The sequence below is a fragment of the Lithobates pipiens genome, unplaced genomic scaffold (assembly GCF_037356315.1).
Source record: "Lithobates pipiens isolate NorthernLeopardFrog02 unplaced genomic scaffold, aLitPip1_a1.2 Scaffold_18, whole genome shotgun sequence".
Lineage (NCBI taxonomy): Eukaryota > Metazoa > Chordata > Amphibia > Anura > Ranidae > Lithobates > Lithobates pipiens.
This window is the reverse complement of record NW_027507758.1, coordinates 245,740,277-245,746,305: the sequence shown is the minus strand read 5'-3', so window position 1 is coordinate 245,746,305 and position 6,029 is coordinate 245,740,277.

The following is a 6,029-nucleotide window of genomic DNA, read 5'->3' as shown; positions in this document are numbered from 1 at the left end:
TAGATTTGGAACTTAGTTATACAAACACATTTCAAGCCTTCCTCAGGCAACTCTTATATACATTCTAAGAGTTGTCACCACCACAAATGGTTTGGCAATATTCCAAAAGGACAATTTTGTAGTTTTAGAAAAAAAAATTCACATTGGATATTGACTACATTACACAAAGCCAAAAATTGCTTAAGGGTTACTTTTATCGATACCGCTCAACAGGAACAGGATTGTTTGCCCCATAGACAAGAAGAGGATGAATACTCATACAGATTGTAATATTATAACCCAATTACACTGCAAATATATGCAGATGGAAAGAATTATGAAATTACATTGGGGTAACTTACTCTAAAGCCGCGTACACACGTAGCCGTCTATCCGACGTACTTAGTCTGGCGGACTTCCCGCCAGACTGTCCGTCGGACTTTCCGAACGGGCTACTTGCCCACACACGGCACTTTTTCAGCGGACTAATACGGCGTACTAAGTCCGCCGTACTATCCGCCCTACTTTTGAAATGAATGGACTCGCCCACACACGCGGAGGAAAGTCCGCTCATTTTGAGCGCGTCTCCAGGTAGGCGGGGCCCGCGAAGGATACGTCGCTGGCCCCGCCGCCTGGTATGGACTTAAAGGGGAACCCCAACGCTGAAAAAAATCGGCGTGGGGGTCCCCCCAAGTCCACAACAGACCCTTGTCTGAGCACGCTACCCGGCCGGCCAGGAAAGGAGGGGCGAGCGAGCACCCCCCCCCTCCTGAGCCGTACCAGGCCCCCCCACCCCAAAGCACCTTGTCCCCATGTTGATGAGGACAAGGGCCTCTTCCCGACAACCCTGGCCGTTGGCTGTCAGGGTCTACGGGCGGGGGGCTTATCGGAATCCGGGAGCCCCCTCCAAATAACCAAAAATTTGTCTGAATTTACATTTGGACAGAAACTAATTGCATATTTCTAATATAGAAAAAGCAAAAACAAAAAACACAGAGGTAATTAATTACTACCAAAAGAAAGCTCTATTTGTGTGGGAAAAAAAGATATACATTTTGTTTGGGCGCATGACTGCACTATTATTATTAATATTAATATTATACAGGATTTATATAGCACCAACAGTTTGTACAGCACATCACAACAAGACAGTACACTTATAATACAAATAAATACAGGAGGGATCAGAAGGCCAGTTGTCAGTTAAATTGTCAATTGTGAGTTAAAGTACCGCAGCACCGCATAAAAAAATGGCCTGGTCATGAAGGGGGGGTAAATTTTCCAGAAGGCAAGTGGTTAAAATATGCCCTTGTGCCCATACAGGATAGGCTATGTGGGGGCCGAGGAGAGCCAGAAGAACTTTTGAGGCAGCATTACAGTAAAATATGCAACTCTACATCTCTTTAGTCACACCATCCAAGCTCTAACATAATGGCTCATTGATTTCCCAGCTGCTATTCATTATTTTACAAATGCCCTTTTTATTTATAAATACAAAAATGAGGAAATTTATTAGAATCTGGTGAAGCTGTGCATGGCAGCCAATCAGCTTGTTTAATTAAGCTTTGACAATACAACCTGGAAAATGATTGGTTTCTGTACAGAACAGCACCAGGTTTTGCACACTCCTATATATATATATATATATATATATATATATATATATATATATTAAAGCAGTTCTGTATTCATGAATACATCAATAAATGTATTGTTTAGAAAGTGCAAGTGGGAGCAACCTCTTGCAGTTCTTTTACAGCAGAGCTCAGAATAACAGAGAGGAAGAAACAGAACAAGGAGCCAATCAGTTTGTGTGCTGACAAGCATGATGCTAGGAGAATAAAGTAGAGTGACAGAGAGATGAGTTCATCAACCTTCTTCTTGTCTGTCATTATCCAGTCACAGGATGGGGGCAGGTCCATGACAGCTTGAGTTCAGAGGAAGTTGGCTGGATGATGGTGGCCATAATCCTACCTGATATACTGAGGACATCTAGTGGCAGAAAAGAAGTACAGCAGGGGAAAATCTGTTTTAAAAGTGATTATTGAAGCAAAACTGTTTTTAAAAATATTTTATTGAGTTATTATTATTATTATTAATAACATTTTTCACTGGTGTTCTGCTTTATTCTACAGATGAACATGGAGGTGTTGCCACAAGCGATAACTTTTCAACTAAAACTGTTTATTTATTTCAGGTACTTATATAGCACCGTCAATTTACGCAGCTCTTTACATATACATATACTGCCCTCAAGGAGCTTACAAGCTAAGGTCCCTAAAACACATAATCGGGGCTGGTTTAGACAGGATCCAATTAACTTACCAGCATGTCTGGGTACTCTGGTTTCCTCCCACACTCTACAGAGGAAACCCACGTAGGCACAGATTGGATATGGAAACTCCAGGCAGATGGTGTCGCAGTCAGGATTCAAACCAGTGACCCTTTTTGCCGCTAGGTGAAAGTGCAAACCACTACACCACTGTCCTTCTTCTTCAATCTTAAGATGAATGATCTAATTCAGCTGGTAGATTATTTGTATCTATGAATAATAAATGGGGATAAATTTGCCCATCCTTAAAATGTACTGCAGGGCTCAAAATGTATAATATGACTTTCACAAGAAGAGGTGGCTTACCTGCTTATTAGAATTTGTACCATCAGCCAGAGATTTTCTCTGGGAAATATCTGTAACCAAAAGGGCTTTTTATGCAGAAAGTGCTTGATAAGTGCCTCTGGGGTAGTCCTCTGGGCACCTCCAAAACAGTTAGATTGCAACTCATTCCAGCACAGTGTACGGTGCATTCTATATTGAGCTGTGCTGCAATACAATGCAAACAGCATCTATTTTTTCTTGTGTCATTTTGTACAAGCTTCTTGATTTATCCCACTTAAACATTCGCCAATGTGTGTGCTGCAGCACAATGCATTGTAATTAGGCCCTATATATGCTGGTCCTCACAGCAGGTGTCATATAGGGTTGTCAAATCAGGGGCTTGATATGGCCATTTGTGGCAAACCCATCCTTACTGTTTAAGATTTACAATTGAATTTACCAATATGAACTCATATGAAGGCACATGTTTCATGAAGATTTCAGATTGACAATATATCGAGGCATAACTTGAACCTTCAGGGCCCCGGTGCAAGAAATCATAAAGGGCCCCCCTGCCCCCTGGCCGGGGCCTCCCACAATGGAGAAACAAATAAAATAACAAAAATAAAACTACTGAAAACAGTGATGGAACTACATGGTCAAAAAAGTCGCATTTGCACCTTTGTGACCCGGTAGTTCCATCATTGGTGTCAGTAGTTTTATTTCTGTTATTTTATTTGTTTATTGGCTTTGACCATTTTATTTCATTTGCTTTTACAATTTTATTTTTTATAATTTTTTACAATATTTTAGGATTCCCGTTGGGGGCTTTGCTGTAATATCAGGGGTCTAAACAGACCTCTCATGTTCCCCCTTTGAGACAGAGAAAGCAGACTGAGAGCACAACCCTCAATCTCCATATCTGCAGTCTCAGCTGCACAGAATGAATGTACAGGAATAGCTCTGTACAGAGCTTCCCCTCTATTTGAAGCATAGTAAACACACTTTATTATGCATCGGTTATGAAAGAACAGAGTCAGCAATACGTGTGGATCACTGTCATCCTATCTACTCCCCTAATCCTCTACAGCGCAAATCCCCCTTCCCAGTGCAACACCCCTCCAGCGCAGTACAAATCCCCCTCCCCCCAATGTTTCAGCTTGGGCATCAGGAGCACTTGCCCTGCATCTCTTACAGGGTGCCAGGGGTTCCAGATGCTGCAATTGTCCCCGTTGAGGCAGATGACATCTCTTTGATTGGGGGGGGTAAGAGGATATGTGCTGAGGGGGCGCTTTGGGAGGGGACAGGACTTACAAGGTGTGGTGTCAAATCCAAATCCCCCAGCCTCCTGCACTCTGCTTTCCGAAAGCACCCCAAGCACATATCCCCTTATTCCCCGCTTATCCCCCACTCATCACTCCTCTGGGTGCATTTTCATTCCTCTGAATACATAAAATCACACAGACCAGCAGCACAGCTCTTCACATTCTATACTACTCCTCCTCGGCTTCTCCTGTCTGTATATGCACAGGAGAACATTGGAGCCAAGGAGGAGAGGCCGGGGAGGAGGAGCCGGCTTCAGTTAGCAGCCAGTCAGCGGGGAGACATGCTGGTTGCCACAGAGGAGCAGGGGGCACCCTGCAAGAGATGTGGGGCAGATGTCACAAGTGCCCACGCTGGTGGACCCCGTTAGCCAGAGAACTGGAGCTCAGTGACGGAGCTTGCTCCCCAGCACTGTGCTCCAGGAATTAGCTCAGTGTGTCTAAAACAGATTTTGCTGGGGGAGGGGCCCAGGCACCCCACCCAACGATGGCGACATCGACTGCTGCAACCCTGATAATTCTGCCACTGCCAATATATAATTAAGATAAAAATGTATATTTACTTTCTTTATGTTAATATCTGATCATCTATTTGAAGACCACATGGTCATTACTGCTCTCTTTTGATAATATAATTTGTGTCTCCAATCAACAGCAGCAGTTGAATTCTTTGTTTGAAAAATATAGAATAAGAAGTAGAACAGTCTCTTAGTGGTTAGCACTTCCTTCTTGCAGCACTAAGTTCAAATCCCACACACAATACACATAAATGAAGTTTGCATGTCCTGTCATCTGCTTACATGGGTTTTCTTCAGGTGCTTTGATTTACTTCCACACTTCAATGATATGATAGTAGGTTATTTGGTTCCTGCCTTAATTGGCCTTAGTATATGTACATATGTATGTGAGGTAGGGACCTTAGACTGTACTCTCCTTGAGGAAGGTCTGAGGTGAGTATAATACAATATGTAACCAAAAAAAGTCTGGTGCTAGGGGACCAGGACAGGGAGTCCCTAATGACAATGTGTGATGCCATGTAGAAAACCATAAAGCACCTGTGTGGAGCTTCCGCACTAAGAGCGGTAATAGACAAACCATCAGAAAAAAAGACACTAAAAAAGCACTAAATGGAAACTCTTGTGGGAAAAAACTGATGACCACTATGCTGAAAACAGTCTATGATGATGCCAATAAAGTTAAAAACACAAGAAAGTTTATTAAGACAATGATCTGAGACGATATAAGTCAGTTAACGCAGAGCTGTCCTCAGGCAGATGGAAATTAAAACAGCAAGTGGCTGAGCGGCTACATGGACTCGGTGTCCCCCAACCTCCAAGTTGGCTCCATCTACCCGTCCTGACACTCATCACCTTCCATCGGGCTTTGCCCTGTAAGACAAAGGCATAATGAGCTAGTATGCAGGCCATTTCTTCAGCGTGCATGCACCGATGATGTTGGCGCAAGCGTATATAGTAAATACCTCCTAAAGCCTTATTATAGGCTTACCTGTAAGTACACGTGGTGTAACTAGGTTTACCCTGTAGGTACAAGTGGTGTAACTAGGTTTACAACCACTTTAAGGTGGTTTAAGAAGTGGAAGGTATTTGGTACAAACACATTTGTACCCCGTTACCATTTCACACAGGGGGGAAGCCAGGATCTGGGGGTCCCCTTGTTAGGGTCTGGTATGGATTGAAGGGCCTGGTATGGAACTTGGGGGGAACCCCACGCAATTTTTAAAAAAAATTCTGGTTCAGGGTTCCCCTTAACCAGTTTCCGACCGGCGCACGACGATGTACGTCGGCAGAATGGCACGGGCATGCAAACAGGCGTACAGGTACATCCAGTTAAATTTGCCGCCCTGCCATTGCGTGCATGCCGCCGTGGGCCAGTCGGGACCCCCGTGAGTCCAGTTGTGGGTCCCGCGGACTCGATCGCCGTGGGAATACCCACGATCGTCTCACAGGGAAGGAGAACGGGGAGATACCGTTGTAAACAGCATCTCCCTGTTCTGCCTAGCAACAAGTGACACTGATATCTGCGTCCTGTGATTGGAGCAGAGATCAGTGTTCACTAGCCACAGCCCAGCCCCCCACAGTTAGTAACACGCCCCTAGGACACACTTAACCCCT